The following is a 17,547-nucleotide window of genomic DNA, read 5'->3' on the forward strand; positions in this document are numbered from 1 at the left end:
CGCATTCAGAGGCACCATCCACTATACAGGTAAAGGAAGGGCTGATGCTTTTGGGACCATGAAGCCTCTGTAACCCACGGGTCCTCAGCCAAGTGGAGAACAGGGGACACAGTCAGCTTTGGCATCCCCAATCCCCTGAGGCCCCAGCCCAGAAATCCTTGACTCTGGAATTCCCGTCTCTCTGAAACAGCTATCCTGCCCTGCACCTAGCCCAGGATCTCTGGAGCCAGAAAGCAGGCATTTTCTTAGGAACACAGCAGTTTCACTCATTCCATTTTTACCAGCTACCCCTTCCTGAGGCAACTGTTGTCTCCTGATCTGGCTTAAATGAGAGAAAAGCCACATGATGGGCTACAAAAGTAATCATCAGGGACCAAAAGAAACATGTTTTCATATAAATAAATAATCCTGTAGCAGTAAACAAAAAAGATGAAGGGTGAATATTTATCTACTATATGGGTGCAAATGGCTTTTCTATCCTAAAATCAAATTAATAGATCACAAAGAAAAAATAATTTATGTAACTATACAACTTTTTAAAACTTCTGCATATGAAAATGTACTATAAACAACCTAAAAATCAAATGAAAATTGGGAAAATATTTGTCACATAAATGGCAGGGAATTTGCTTCCTTAATAGATAAAGATCATTTATAAATCAACCAATATAAATGCAACACATTAATAAAATAAATGGATAAAGGAAATGAATAGCAAGCCAGAAATAAAAAGAAGATAAGCTAGGTGATAAATATTTGAGAAAAATATATTTAATTTCCTTATAAATAGAAGGAAAGAATACAAAACAAAATTGTAAGAAGTTATATTTTCACTGATCAGTCAGGAAAATAATTTTTTAAGATAATCTTCTTTGTTGACAGAGTGTGTTGAAATAGGCACTTTCATAGCGTAACCTTATTTAAGGAAATTTTGCTATCTTGATTTGATGTCTTACAATGAAGCAGCCTCAATTTTAGTCACTGATATTTATCTCAAGTAAATAAAGAAATGTAAAAACTGATGAAGACATTTTGAAAGGTAGAGTTCCCTGGTTTAAGCAGTGATGGGATGCTGATTGTTAGACATCAATGGCATCTTCATATTCAGGAAAAGGGCTGCGCTAGTTGAGCTGAAAATTACTCCGAGTCTGAAATTTTATCATTCTGTAACTACTCTGTTGTCAGAACAGAATTAGAGTGGAGAACTGAGAACCAAAAATGTTTGTTTAGGTTTAATGAGAATACGATAATGATGATGATGATGATGAGGAGGAGGAGGAGGAGAGTAAGGATGAGGAAGACAGTGGTGCTGACAGTGGTGATGGTGTTGAAGATTGTCATTCACTTTAATTTTCCACATGCTGTAACTGGTCATGGTATTGTTACTATTATGGGTTTAATCAGACAGTTATATTTTCTACCAGTTAAGAATAACAAAAATTAAGATTTTTATTTTACCTTCATTTAATCCATCTCTGATGCTCTTTCATTTTACAAGTAGTGGCAAGTATCTGAATTATATTGTTTTCCTTCTATCCAAAGAAAATATTCTAACTTTCTCAGTTTTTTTTTTGTTTGTTTGTTTGGGAATGTCTTTATTTCTCCTTTATTTTTATTTTTAACTTTTTTATTGTGTAGTATAACATATATACAAAGCAAAGAAATAAAAAAAAGCTACCGTTTTCAAAGCATTCTTCAAAAAGTGGTTACAGGACAGATCTCAGAGTTTGTCATGGGCTACCCTACGATCCTCTCATATTTTTCCTTCTAGTTGCTCCAGAATATATATTTCTCCTCTATTTTTGCAGGCTAATTTCACTGGGTAGAGAATTCTAGGTTGGTGATTATTTTTTCTTTGAACACTTTCAATATTTCACTCACTCTCATTTCTTGCATGGTGTCTGATGAGAAGTCCAAAATCCCTGTTACTTATATCTCTACAGATGAGGTAAATTTGCTTGTTTGACATTTCCCCCTGCCTCCTGTTTCTTTCAAGATTTTCCTCCAGCCTTGCTGTTCTGTACTTGAGAGAGGAATTTCACCTAAGCAATGTCAGCCCACGCCAGTGTGAATGTGGGGTGGCCAGCAAAAGCACGACATACATGTCCTGGTGGAGAGACGTTTTACTCACAGAGAAAAAGAGACAGAGCAGGGTCGATTTCACTACTGGGTGTTGGGTCTCACCACCAGTGGGTCTCAAGTCATGGACAACACAGGGAGACATAAAACATCTTGTGTGTATGCTGCTGCTCCACTCCCTTCCTGCCAGGGACAGATACCACCACCAGGGTGTCAGCTGGATGTTATAAAATAGGCCTATCCACAGGGTCAGACTGCCTCCAGTGAATGTTTAGTGCTTAGGACAACAAGGGAAGGAAGGTACCTCAGTCTACTTATCTAGGAGGGGATTGTGTTTTAGCCAACAGTCTAGCACAGGATATATTTGTGGGTCCCAGAGAATGGCAGCAGGTTGCACTATGATTGTCCCCTACCACAAGCATTTTACACCTTTTGACACTGTCCCCAAATTCTTGAATGTTCTGATCTGTTTTCTTCAGCCATTTTCTCCTGGCACATCAGTATGAGAGGCTCCTAATGAACTAGCTTCAAGCTCACTGTGTCTTCTTAGGCTGTACCAAGTCTACTGATGAGCCCATTCAAGGTTTTCTTCAGTTCTGTGATGATGGTTTTGACTTGTAGCATTTTTTTGTTCTTTTTTAGTATTTCCATCTTTTCTTGCATTATCCACCTGTTCTTGCATGTTGTCTACTTTTTACATTACAGCCCTTACCATATTAATTAAAGTTATTTTAAATTATTTGTCTGCAAATTCCAACACCAGTTTCATTACTGATTCTTGTTCTGATGATTGTTTAGCCTCTTCATACAGTGCTCTTTCCTTGCCTTTTGGCATGTTTGTGATTTTTTGTTGAAAGCCAGTGGTCAGGTCAGAGGAACGGAGATCAATGGACTTTTCATGTGAGGATTTATGCTAATCTCACAAGGAGTTGGACATTGAACTGTATTTCATGTTTGTTATAGGTTTAGGTGTGAGAGATTTCAAATTCCCTTGTGTCCTTGATTTTGTCTCCTCTTGATCTTAGTTTTCCCTAATTCTCAGTATTCACGCCCAGAGAGAGCATCTGTGTCTCATGGCTTTTTTAGCTTAAGTCCAGTCATTACATGGGAGGCCTCTTGGCATGATGATGAAGGCTGGGAGAGGAGGGGCATCCTATGATCTCCCACTTAAATCCCCATCTTTCAGCAGTCCTTTCTGTTGGAGCTGCAACCTTCCTAAGTGTCTCTCCAGTAGTATACCTATTTGTTTTCCGCCTGCCCTCTTCTCCCTTTCCTGGCTGCAGTGTTCCCAATCTATTTCCTTGAAGCTGTGACCCCTATTGACTATGTATTCTCCACTGAGGGTGAGACAAGAAACCTTTAGTGGCTGGAGTGGGGCCATTATCTTCCCCAGCTGGGGTTAGGCTCTGGTAAAGTCTTCCTCTAGAGAGTATTTCTGGTTAAGGATAAAGCTAGAGGAGCATTTCAAAGTGGTTCCTCTTCCCCTCCCCATACCAGAGCCAGGAAGCAGTTTTTCCTGAATCTTCACCATTAAAATATGCTAAGGTGCTTTGTAGATAAAACTCATAAAGGTACAGGGGCTCCCCTAAGACCAGGGCCCCAGGAGTTTCTCAACCGTCCATCCACACTTGACCTCCAGTTATTGGTCAAAATTACTGCTTCAGCGTTCCTACCAACTCATGAATCCAGGAAAAGTAGGTCTCAGCTGTGACTGGATGTGCCTGTCTCTCCTGATTTCAGGATGACAGTCTACTCTGTGATCTCAGTTCTCTAATGGAGTGAAGAGGACAAATCACTGATTTTCAGTTTTCCACAGTGGGAGTCACTACTTCAAGCTCTTTTCATCTGTAACTTAAACTGGAAGTCCCCTTCATGATTTTCTAAAAGAAGGTTTTAAAATCCAAATTAATTTAATCTTACAAAACTTCCTAAGAATAGCTGCTGCCTAGCAGAAGAAATCCTAGATCCCTTATATATGAAGGGTAGTTCACAGGCACCATCTTCAGAAAGCATGCAGAGTGGCAAACAATGGAAAGACAGCCCATTCAGGAGGGGCTTAGGGGCCCTTCTCTCTGCCCTCTTGACTTGGGCAAGATGAAGATGACATCCTTCTTCACATGACTTTCCCAGTGTTCCCCAGAGTCATGGTCAGGACAAGACTTTGAAGCAGCTCACATCCAATCTGTTCAGACTGAAAAATCCTTGCCTAGAACATGTTCAATGTTTTCAGCTGCATGCAACCGTACATCCTGACTCAGACTCATTTAAATAATGACATTCATTTTCTCACACAGGGAGAGGTCTAGAGCTTGGGGAGTCTCCGAAGTTGGTTGACCCAGCAGCTCAACAACAACAGTACTGATTCAGGTTTTATCTCTCTGCAGCAAGTCCCAAAGTCCAGTTCCCCAGATCCCAGTGAGTTGCCTTCTAATGGCAAACTCCACTATATTATTTTATTCTCTCTCATACACACGCACAGACACATAGAACCTTCCTCCAATTATACATGATATATCTTCTGTCATTCTGTTAGAGTCAACTTAAGCTATGAGTTCATAACTGGAACAATAACATTAGCCATGGAAATGACAAAGCCAGGTTTGATTATGGACCTGTTCCTGGAACTTGGGACAGGGATCAGCATCTGCTAAAGAACATGGCTGTGCAAAAGTGTATGCCTGAATAAAACTAGTCATACTAGGAAGATCAAAGGGCTCCATCAATGGAGAGCTAGCACCTAACATTGTCCACTATAGCTCCCAAGCCTGGCCCAGCCCTTCGTCCTTCGAAGATGCACTGTAATTTGAGGCTGAAAGAATTAATTTATCAACTCATCTTTCTTCTCACTACCACACTCCCCTTGCATTTTCATTCCTCCTGCTCTGGCTGGCCCATCTGGTCCATTCTTCATACCCCAGCACTCATCTGGCTGTTGACTCAATTCAAAGTTGCTTAGTTAGGAAGCCAATGCCTGATCCCCTCATAAAGTGGCACTTAAACATTCTTCTGCTGAAGAGAAGGCAGGAGGTGGGCATATTGCTGGCACTGCTTATAACATGCCAAGGATATGACATCTACGATAACTTCCATGGTCTGCTCTCTACAGTTGGGGCATAAATCCATTGTGGCCCCATATGCCCACCTCTAATTAGCTTCTGGAAAACACAAGCTTCCTGCGGTAACATAAACATAGCTCCTCCTGATACAGCGAAGCACCAACAGCAGAGAAAATTACCCATAGGTTAAGGCAAACATAATTCTATCAAACATGGGAAGTAAGGACAAACCAGAAAACAAAACAAAATAAAACAAACCACAATATATTTTCCTAACAATATGCATCTGAACTGAGATATACGTGAATGTGTGTGCATGCATGTGTACGAATACACGTTTTGATCATATTATCAAGAACAGCACACTTTCCAGCTTACCTCATTATAATTATTAGAGAAAGAAGTTTTCTTCTTTCTCTACTCTCAGATTGATGGAGTAATCATGCCATTTAAATACCAAGATTCATGCCAGACCTAATATGCATGGTTTAGTGGTCAAGGATGGCAAGTGAACCCCAGAAGACTTTGAGAAAGTTCTTTACGTAGTATGTCTTAATAATTAGAAACCAGATATATATTTTTTCTTTTGAAAAAGAGAAAAATGCCAAAGAAGGCATTTACAATATATCATTCTTCTGCACAATTAATTAGAATGAACTCTTTCTATCATCAGTTCTTTTTGGAGTGTTTATCTTTTCAGATCAAATATTTATAGCTCTCAGGCTTGATATGACTTATCTCTATTTGCTTTTAATTTCCTCATGCAATGTTTCAAATGACTTCACAAGTTGTTGTAAATACTTTGGAGTTAAATTATGCGGAGTTGCCACATTGCTTCTGATTGCTTACAATTGATGAGGTTATTAAATCTGCAGAGATATAAATTACCATACCAACAAAACATAAATTCACGTAGTTTCATAATCTTATACTGAAAAAAACTGTACAGTACTTGAAAGCTCAGGCAAGAGGCAACTCCAACTCTTAGCTTCTCAGTCACAAGTTATCCAGAAATCCATTTGAGCTGACGTGTAGGGAATACATAGCATATCCACATGCTGGTCAAGAAAAGTCACCGCATCAGAAAAACTTGTTCTCTTGCTCTTGTAAAGTTCTTAAGGTGATTCCATAGCAATGGCATTTTAGTCTCTATAGAAATGAATGTGTATCAAGGGGTAAAGGGAAGACCAAGAAAAACACAGGGGAGAGGAGTACTACCAGTCCCATCCTTAAATCTATGCTAAGACATATATGAGACACTATGGAGGAATTGTGTTACCCCCAAAAGAAATGCTAGCATCTTGATTCCCAGTACCTGTGAATGCGACCTTATTTGGAAAGAGGGTCTTTGCAGATGGAATTTTAAGCTGAGGTCTTAAGGGAATAGGGTGGGTCCTGATGAAGATGAGAGACACAGACACATGGGGAGAATGTCATGCGGCAAAGGAGGCAGAGACGGGAGTGAGGCAGCTGCAAGCCCAAGATCGCACAGAACTCTGGCCACCAGCAGCAGCTGGAAGAGGCACGAAGGCTCCTCCTCTAGAGTCATGGGAAGGAGCCTGGCCCTGCCCACACCTTGATTTTGGACTTCAGGCCTCCAGAATTGTGGAGATAATACATTTCATTTTAAGCCATCAAGTTTTGGCAGTTTGTTATGGCATCCCAAGGAAATTAATCTACAGTATATCAGCACATCATAGGTTATAATGCCTTTGATTGACAGAGCATATAATTTACTTGCTGCTTCACTTGGTAACAGACCAAAGATAAAAATTTTAAGGTCCCTGTGTCCTTATACTTTTTTAAAAGATAACTTCAACCGCTATCAAGAGTCGAGGTGGATTTTTGATAGAGCAGAATCTGGTGTCCCTTGAGGCAGCAGAAAAGCTCATGAAGACTGGTTTGATTCCAATTTGTTTTTTCAGGCTCTAGAGAATATTTCTAGAGCAAAGTTGGAATTCTGTCTATTGGTGGTGGTGGAAATGGTTATTATAAAATATCTCCAGGAGACAGAAATGTCTTTTCCCCAGAATTTATTCATATCAGCATTTGAATTGACTGAATCTCATATTCTGACAATTGGGTAGCATAATGCCCATAATACAACATTAGAGACTCAGGACCCTAAAATACATACAGTAACTTGATTCTTATAGGCAGGATTTTTAAAAAATCAAAGAAAGATAACTGTATTCTTATTAATCCAGAAGATAACAAATGATATGCTATGTGAAGGATTAATTAATTCAATAAATGTATATGAAGTACCTACAAAATATCAACACTCTCCTGGGCACCAGGATCCAGCAGTGACCGAACTGGCTACAAAGGTCTGCCCTCAAGGAACTTCCATCCCGACTGAGAAGCAATGGCAGAAGTAGGGAAGCCACTTATGAGGATGTGGCAAAAAAATCTGACAAAGAGATAGAAAAGTGGTTTGGGCCAGGCTATTAGCTGAGGATATGAAGAATCCATTTCTAGAAATATTATGAGGGCAAAGCAACAGTATATTGTGATGGACTATATATTGTATGATAATCAGAGGAGTCAAGGATGAATCAAAAGGTTTAGAATTGAAGCACTGAATGAAGATGTTTTTTGTGGAAAGCTGTGTGGGGAGCAGGTGGGAAAAAGGGTATTTCGTTTTGGGCAGGCTTACTTAGCGATATATGGGATAATATATGACAGGAAGACGTCAAATAAGAATTTGGATTGTAGAGTCTGGAGTTAAGAGGGGAGACCCATGCTGCCAATGTACATTTGGTAATTGCTAAGGTATATATTGATGTTGCTACGCTATACTTAAAATACATGGAGAACAGGTACAAGAGCTCAGGGGACCTCCAAAATTAAACAGCTGGGGAGTTGAGGATAAACATCAAAGGAACTTCAGGTGAAGCAACCAATGAGCTGTGATGAGAACTGAAATGGGATTATGTTTGAAACTGTGTGATGAACATGCAATTATGTGATGATAACTGTGAGCCACTGATTGTACACTTTGGATGAATTGTATGGTATGTGAATATATCTCAAAAAATTGTACTAAAAATTGCATTAAAGAAAAATAAACTAAGAGAGAACTATGTCCTGAAAACCAAGAGAAGAAAGTATTCCAGATAAGAACATTTGTAGATTCCACTGACTTCAGAGTACCAAAAATTAAACAACCCAGAATTTATGCATTTTTTCTCACCCTATTTATTGCTAACTCATTGTTTCCGTTTCCTAAAGGTGAGGTAGTTCACAAGTCTAACCTCAGTATTATTATTGTTTAACTTAATGAATCTATGTGCATCACTTTATGCATTCATGCATTTTACTCTCTGTATTTTTGTGCATCACTATAAACTGATGCATTCATAAAGGTATATAATTGCAAGCTTTCTTGAAGGAAGAAAAGCAGAATGTTTGCAGTGCTGTAAATCACGTCCAGGCTTACTCAAGCATGTCCAAGATATCGGTGTGCAAAGAGGGAGTCTGCCAGGCCTGTTTCTTGTCATGTCAAGGAGCTGCCCTTATCTCAGACAAAGGAGTTCAGCTAAGGGCCAGATAGTAACTCTTACCCTGCAAGTTCTGTCTCTGTACTTTTCCAGTGTTTATCACCCGTTCTCTTAGTGACTCCCGCCTTGCTCACTAGCCTATATAATCTAGAAACAAGGAATATTTGGGGCTCAGACCTTGGGGAGAGTCCTCTGGGTCTGCCGGCAATAAAGTTTTGGCCACTTCTCCAAGGCTCAGGTGCTTTCTTGGGTGAATAGAGTTTCCATGACTTCAAAGGTACTGGAAAGCAATATAGCAGAAATGGGTTGACTTTTACAAAGAGGATTTATTTGTTTACAAGTTTATAGTTCTAAGGCCATGAAAATGTCCAAATTAAGACATCAACAGGATAATACCTGAAAGAAGTTTTCTAAAGAATGGCTGCTGGCATCTGGAACACCTCTGACTTTTGGGAAGGCATGTGGCCAGAGTCTGGTCTTTCACTTTCACTGCTTTTAGCTCTGGTTCCAGCGGCCTCATCTCTGACCTTCTATGGGTTCTCTCTTAGCATCTTCAGGGCTTTTCTCTATAAGCACTTGGCTGTTTCTGTCCTTTATCCTCTCATAAAGGATCTAGTAAAGGATTAAGATCCAACTTGAATGGGCTGGGTTGCATCTCAATTTAAGTAACCTAATCGAAAGGTCCTACCCACAACAGATCTGTGCCCACAGGAATTGATTAAAAGAACATGGCCTTTTCTGAGGTACATAACAGCTTCAAACCAGCATACTCATGGAAGAACATCCTAGAATGGAGTTCCTCAATCCTGCCTGCACACCAGAATCATCAGAAAAGTATTATTGTTTTTAAACACTGACACTTGGGATAGGGCCTATAGGGGACAACTTCTACTACACATTCATTCATTCGTTCAACAAAGATTTATTGATCAAGTATTAATTGTCTTGCTTGCAAGCATCTTAAAATCTAGTAGGGGATTACAATCCAAAATTGTATAGGTCAACAAAATGGAATGAAGTTAAGTGTGGTGGTTAGGGCTATGCTGAAGTCAGGCAGCTGTCTCAGCCTGAGGGAGTTAGGGAAGGCATCCTACAGGACAGGATTAGCAGAATCTTATTTAATGCAGACAGAAAGGTGTGGGTCCTCACAGGGAGGAAGGAAAATGTATGTCAACAACAAATGACAAAAAAAATGGACAAAGGACTTGATTAGACATGTCTTTAAATTAGATATCCAAATGGGCAATAAGCACATGAAAAGATGTTCAACATCATTGATCATGAGGGAAAAGTAAATAAGAACCATAATGAAATTAGTAGTTCACAACTACCAGGATGACTAGTAAAAATAATAATAATGACAGCAACAATAATAATGAATAATAATAACAATAATGATAATGACAACAGAAAATAATATGTATTGGAGAGGATGTAGAGAAATTGGGACCCTTGTACATTGTTGGTGAGGGTGTAAAATGGTGCAGCCTTTATAGAAAACAGTTTGGTGGTTCCTCAGAAAGTTGAACATAGAATTACTATATGACCTGGCAATTCCACTTTCTGATATACCCCAAAGAATAGAAAGCAGGGACTTGAACAGATATTTGCACACCAATGTTTATAGCAGCATTATTCATAACAGCCAAAGGGTGGAAGCAACCCAAGTGTCCATCAATAGAAGAATGGATAAACAAATTATGGTATATACACAGTATGGAATGGGATTCATCTGTAAAAAGGAATTAAGTTCTGATACATGCTACAACATGGGTGACTCTTGAAGATATGTTGAGTGAAATAAGCCAGACACAAAAAGACAAATATTATAGGATATTGTTTATATGAAATGCCTAGAATAAGCAAATTCATAGAGTCAGTTGGTAAACTACTGGTTACCAGGGACCAGGGAGTGAGGGGAAAAGGGAATTACTTCCTAATGAGCACAGAATTTGTTTGAGGTGATGAAAGAGTTGGGGTAATGGATGTTGGTAGTGGTAGCACAATATTGTGAATGTAATTAAGAGCCCTGAATCGTAAACTTGAAAGTGGTTAAAATGGGGACTTTTAGTTGTAGGTATGTTACTACAATTAAAAGTTTAAATAAAAAAGGACAAGTTGTTAAAAAAAATTAAAAAAAGAAACTGTATACTAAGTGGACTGTACACTAAGTAGGTGGCTGTGGCTGGAGAACAGACGTGGGAATGGATGATAAATGAAGGCACAGCTATGATCACTGATTTCCCTGGAAATGGTCTGAATCTTGTATTTTCCCATACTTATACAGTAATACTGTCACAATAAAGTGAGAAATCATTATAGAGGGATCAGCAAAAAGTTCAGAAAATGATTGTAGATGCTGATAAAGACTGATCCCCCCCAATCACTGGTAACAGGAAATATTATTACAAGTTCAACTTGTGTTTGTACTTCCAGCCCAAGGACCATTATTTAAGAGATGCTTTAGGCTTTGTCTAAAAACATTAATAATTGAAAAATGTCCTCATGTGTGACTAGATTTGACAGATTCAAGACTCAGTGGGTACTTTCTTCACCTTTAAATAATGTCAAGGGTCTGTGTGTTTTTTCCTAGCCCTAATGCAACTAATAACTCTCTAATCTGAGTTACAGAATGGCTTCAAAGGTATCACTTCATTACTCATACAAAGCCTATACTAATTCTCTCTGGCTCACCTTCAGGCTTGAACTACATTAAGAACTAACTTAAGAGTGTTCGGTGCAAAAAATATAGAGAAATGGCAGGAAACACCCAAACATTCACTTTCACCTCCTACCATATTTGTCTGCTCCAACCCTTAGGTGTTAAGACTGTCACTTGTCTAGGCTTGTTTCCTTTAGGAGTGGAAATATTTGCCAGAATCTGTAAAAGTCTCCTTGTGAATTGTGGTTGAGTTTATTAGATTCTCATTTTCTTTGTCCTGGAGTAGGCTGAAGGAGCAGGGTTGGGTATAAAAGCATCATTTTAATGCTGATTATAAATGGTGTTGTCCTCCAAATATTTCTCATCCAAACAGATTGAGTTTTGCGATTCTTTTAATTCTTCCTGTGAATTTTTCTTTAGCCTATGGATCATCTTATAAACATGTTTTAAAATTTCTGAACATTTAGGGATTGCTTACATATGTTGCTGCTATTCATTCCTGGTTCAATTTCACTATGGTCAGAGAACATATTGTGATTTATTTTCCTTTGAACTTCTTGAGGTTGACTTTATGAGATAGAATACAGTTTATCTCGGTGAATGTTCTAAAGTGCACTTAGAAAGAACGTTTATTCTGATGTTGCTAGGTGGAGTGTTCCATGAGTGATAAATTAGCTGAAGCTGGCTGATAGTTTTGTTCAGGTCTTCTATATCTTCATTGATTTTCTCTCTCCTTGTTCTTTTTATTACCAAAGAGAAGCATGAACAACTCCAACTATAATTGTGAATTTGACTATTTCTCTTTTTATTTCTAAAAGTTTTAGCTTTTTGTATTTTGAAATGGTAGGTATAGCTACAGTAAGGATTGCTTTGTCTTCTTGGTGAATTCAGCCCTTTATCAGTATGTAGTGTTCCCCTTTATCCCCATAAGACTACTTGTTCTGAAGCCTACTTTGATCATATAGTCCCTCAGCTTTCTATCCAAAAGATATATCTATTCTGTCCATCCTACACTTTTGATTCTGGCAGATGGCTTAGTTGAGCCCTGTTTTTATCCAGTCTGACAATCTCTGTCTTTTAATGGATGGCTTGGACCATTTGTATTTACTATGATTATTGATATTGTTAGATTTAAATCTACTATCATTTTAGTGTTTTCTATTTGTCCCATCTCTTCTTTTTCCATTATTTCTCTCTTCTGCCTAATTTTAGATTAATTATGTCTTACGATTTCAGTTTATCTCCAATATTGGCTTATTATTTATTTCTCTTTTGTATTTTATTTTGTAGTTTTCTAGGTTTTACATTATACATTATTAAGTAAACAATGTCATCCTTCACATATTATCATGCCATTTTATGTTTAATCTAAGAACTTTACAATAGTATATCCCTAATTCCTTCCTCATATATATAAAAAAGATATCTATCTATCTATATATAGATATATGTAAATACAGATGTAGATAAATATCTTTTGTGGATTGTTAGTATACACTTTATTTTAATATATGTTCTATACCCACAATACAATCCTACATTTTTGCTTTAGTCAACAATCTTTTGGACTGGTTAAAGTAAAAAACAATGGCACTTATATTCACTTCTATTTTAACTACAGATAATTTCCACAGATAATCATTTCTGTAGTTTTAAGCATGTCTGACTGGGTATCATATCCCTCAAATTTCAGTCTCATGGGTGGCCTGGCGACCTCAATCTCTAATAGGTTCAAGAAAAGGTGTGACTTTATAGATGATGTGGTTTATTCCTATTGTTACATTAGGAGCGATGCTCTGTCCAGCTTTTATAGTGTAAGCTCATCTCTTATCCTGCATCTTCTTGACATCCTGCATTTTCACCTCCTGCTTGTGTGTCTGAGATTCAGTTCTCAGCGTTTCCCCACATTGTGACATCTCAGTTACAGCCTTAACAAAACATTGCAAATCATTCCAAGTTCGCTGTATTTTGGGCATTCACAAGCCTGCAGGGGATGAACATTGTCTGGAGGAGAAACTGGGGTATCTGGCCCTAAAACCCCCAATGTACACTGACCACGCTGGGTTCCATAGAGCCCAGGACACTTTCATTGCCTTGCCCATTTCACTGGGGGCTGGTCACAAGACAACTTACTCTAAAACTGTCACACTCAGGATCAAATATCTATGCTCCTGGGGATCAATCAAACAGCTTTCTCAGAAGTGTGGCAACCCATTTTGGGGAGAGATACATACAATCAAAGTCCAATTGTCACATTTCATTAGCTCAAAATTGTCATTGTTTCCAATGACCCAAATAGGAAAAATGATACTCTGATTCTTCAGATACTGAAGACTATTAACACATGCCACCTGTTTGAATTTATGAATAAAAAATATTTGGTGTATGTTTACTTAGCTCCCCCAACCCACCCCCTCTAAGAGCTGCGAAAATGAGTGTGAGGCTAAACTCCTGATGTTAGATGTTTGTTTTGTGTTTGTTTTGGTTTCATCTTTTTGTTTTATGCAGCCAGTCTACAGAATATTATTTTAGGACCTATAGCCCCAGATTTGATCATTAGTCTAGGTAGAGTATGTAGGGGAATTTCCAACACAGACTGCTAGTGCCTCTCTGATAATGGAGAAGATGTAGAGGTCTCCTAGACAGGGAAATAGGAACAGCTCTGATTATTAATTAATGGTCTTTTGAGAATCCTATGCCAAAGAAAAATAATGTCTAATAAAGAGGCAGTGGTTAGGCTTATCTTTCCCTACAATTTTTAAAAACATTGTCAATCATAATATATTGTCAACTGTAAGGTAATGCTGAAAATGAATTAAAATGACCACATTTTTAAAAGAAGTGGATTTCAAATGTTGAAACAGGCTGTATTTTGAGGTCAACACTGAAGGAAGAATGACAGAAACAGATCTTCTTGTCAGAGGAACTCTCTGGAAAAACTTATCCTCCCACTGACAGTGGCCTTAAGTCACCTTAGGCAGAGAATGAGTCTGTCAGACAGAACCCAAATGCCACAGATACACATGGCCAACAGGGCTATGTGAGAGAAGTGGTAGAGCTCTCTGAAGTCACACAGCCACTGACCGTCCACGGGGTCAATGCACTTCCCACCAAAATGTCTCCTGTGTGGGGCTGGCAGGTGCAGCCTGGAAGGACAGGTTATCAGGTTTGAGACTTCCGGCTGGACCTCTATCACATCCCAAACTGATTTTTTCCTTTGCTGATGGATTCCGGAGGTCTCAGTGAGAAAGATGTCATTACCTCTGACAATTGGCCTTGCTCTGCCTCAACCCAGGTCTTGACAGAAATTGAAGAAATGAGGAGTTTGCACTGGCTGAGTCAGTTCCTAGGCAGTGCCCAAAGCAGAGAGTGCCATCTTAACCCCAGGGTCTTGAAAGTGTACTGAGAGCTGACCAGGCTCTGATGGGCGTTTGAAGAACAGGGTTGACTTTACAAACGTACCACATTCAACTGCATATTGAATCTGCTGTTTATGAGGCCAGTCTACCATAGACCCAAAGGAGAAAGATATTGGTCTGATGTCCTAACTCGTGGTCAATATACATTTAGGGATTTGTTGGTAGATGTCTTCATATTCCCCGTATCTGTTAGAGCTTTGAAAAGTAGATTTCCTGGGCATAAAGCACCACCCTCCTGTATCTGATGAAAAAGAGAAAAGGGATATCCACAGACTAAACTAAACAAAGCAACTGGCAAAGCATTGTGTAGGAAAGCTTTGTCTAAAGGCACTGCACACCAGCCAGACAAAGGACAGATTTCACTGCATTGTTGGGAAAAGGCAGGGGTGTCTATGCACTAACCATAGCTTAGTGAAAGTCCTGCAAACACCTCATATTTCACTCATGACACATCAGTCATATCCATAAAAGAGCCTTCCCACCAACTTCAGTGTCGGTTCTGTATAATACACAGCTGATAATCATGTTTACTGAACCTTCCTATGTCCTTAGGAACTCTTTGAGGGCAGGTGCCATGTGTGCCTGGATACCCATTCTATCCCCAGTGAAAACTGGTGGCATTCTTATAATTATCTGTTGGCATATATTTTTTTCCTCTAAGGGTTTATGGACTTATTGGTGCCAGTCTCTTAACTAGAAAAGATGAGACAAGATATGGCACAGTATATAATATGTCCCATGAGCAGTGAGGACAGAAATGACCTCAGGAGTCAGAGAAAAGAGACAGGTGTGGGTAATTAAGGAGAGTGGAATAGAGATTTGAATGTAATAGGTATTAATCCCAGACTCTCTCCTGGTCAGTTCCTGATGAGGACCACAAAATAGGTACCCAGGGCTCCCCAAGGACTAAGCGAGCACTAGCCACTTTCCTGAAAACTGTTCTGAGGGAAGCCTTTGGTGTGATGGGTACGCATCATTTCTGAAGCCAAATGAATAGAGTATCAAAGAACCCACTGGGAGAGCTTGATCTATGTCCTGTGGAATCAGGTGGACCAAAGCACTGGTATCAGATCTACCCAGAAGTCTAATGGAGAAACATCATCCTGGAAGGAACCCATGATTAATAACAATAGCAAATGTCTATCCTGACTTAGTACTTTTTTTTCTTTATCTTTTTTCTCTCTGTAAAGTATGGCAGTCGTATTTCATTATTTTTCCATGGTGAGTATCCCATTATTGCAGCACCATTATTCTGGCATCATTTGTTGAATGTTTTGTTTGTTTGTTTCTTGGGAAGTGTATAGACCAGGAATCGAACCTAGGTCTCCCGCATGGCAGGCGAGAATTCTACTACTGAACTACACTTGCACTTCCCCCTGGCTTGGTATTTTTGAGGAAGCAAGCAAATGAACATCTCAAATAAAATTTTTATTTGAATTTTTGGCTGTAGAACCAGTGACCCAGAAGGAACCCTCTGCTTAAGTCTAATGCTTCTCCCTGCCTTGGTCCCAACCCCTAGGTTACGTTGACCACATACTTGAGACCTCTTCTTCACTACTCTCCATAACCTGCCTATGAAACAAATGAAATACTGAACAGAGCTCCACAAGAAAAGCAAAGAACTTATGTTCAGAGGAAATCTGATTGAACTATCAAAGGACCAGACAGAAATGGACCTGCCATTTTGATTTAGCAAGCATCCTTGTCATTACCCTTCAGGAAAGGGGACATGGCTTTCCCCGGGAGGCACCTCTCTGATTTTCCAGTCTTTGTTATGAGGAAGGGACAAGGGGATTTGCCCAGCAATAGGCAGGGAACTTAAGCTGTACCAATGAGTTTCAATCACAGGATTTTTTTTTTCATGGGCAGGCTCCAGGAATTGAACCTGGGTCTCCAGCTCAGCAGGCGAGAATTCTTGCCACTGAACCACCATTGCACAGTTCTCAATCATGGGATTTTGCTTGAATTACCAAACAAATTTGGCAGCTTTGGTCAATTAAGGATTGTGGGTAGAGAAATGATGACTAAATTAGGCACTGGCTTCTCTTAGTTTCCTTAAGGCACTATAAGGAACCTGTTCATGGAATTTCTTGTATTTTATCTTTAATTGTCCAGTCTCAAGGGCATTTATGGACCCCCCCCCTTAATTAGTTAAGCTCTGAGTGATTTCTCATGGGTCATCAGAACAATGATTGTTCCTGCTTAGGACTGCTTTTACCAAACACTTTACATTATCAGATTCAATGAAAAAAATCAGTTTTCCTTAAGTCAGCGCAACTTGCAATGCATTAAAGTGTAGGAAGATTTGAGATTTAATACTCATAAATGCCAACAAGAGATGACCTAGTTAGGGGAGTGATATCCCCATGAATTTGAAACTAGTTAATCACAATGAAAATAGAGAGAGGCAGGTGAAAGCTCTCCAACAAAAGAAGTTGTTCTAAGTGACTGACTCTGAGACCATGGAAGGGACATATTATTAATTCGGGAGACACAACTGGGTGTGGAAGTGCCCCAACCTTTTGTTCTAAGGAAGGGAATTGTTAGGATATTTAAACACTTGGTAGGTGAAAAAAGTCAGCTTTCTAATAAACATATTATAGACTATGTCCTGTTTCAGTAATCATCTTCAGGATTAATAGTCAGGGATTGTTTAATGAAGAAGGTACCTTTACACCCCCATGTCCTCCCTAATGGAGGTATAAAATGAGCAGAACACAGTAGAAACAATTTAGTGCAGTGGCAGGAAGAGACACAGTGAGCAGAGCAGCCCCTCGTGGGTTTGAACCTTGGCTCTGCTTTCTATTTGTTGTGTGATCTTTGGAAAA

At 39.1% G+C, this 17,547-nt stretch overlaps 1 long non-coding RNA gene across 4 annotated transcripts in view; it reads right to left on the bottom strand.

The window, feature by feature from the left end:
• Positions 1-17,547, bottom strand: part of LOC143683490 (uncharacterized) — a 351,853-nt gene that overhangs the window by 92,222 nt on the left and 242,084 nt on the right. For 2 of the 4 annotated variants that reach the window (XR_013175466.1, XR_013175465.1), the window contains exons 1-2: positions 11,779-12,112; positions 8,816-8,918 (exon numbers count right to left, since the gene is read on the bottom strand). This is a non-coding gene — a long non-coding RNA (uncharacterized LOC143683490). Of the gene's footprint in view, positions 1-8,815; positions 8,919-11,778; positions 12,113-17,547 lie in introns of those variants that run through there. The other 2 variants (XR_013175468.1, XR_013175467.1) reach the window with 1 other exon arrangement.

This window comes from Tamandua tetradactyla, chromosome 5 (genome assembly GCF_023851605.1).
Source record: "Tamandua tetradactyla isolate mTamTet1 chromosome 5, mTamTet1.pri, whole genome shotgun sequence".
Classification (NCBI taxonomy): Eukaryota; Metazoa; Chordata; class Mammalia; order Pilosa; family Myrmecophagidae; genus Tamandua; species Tamandua tetradactyla.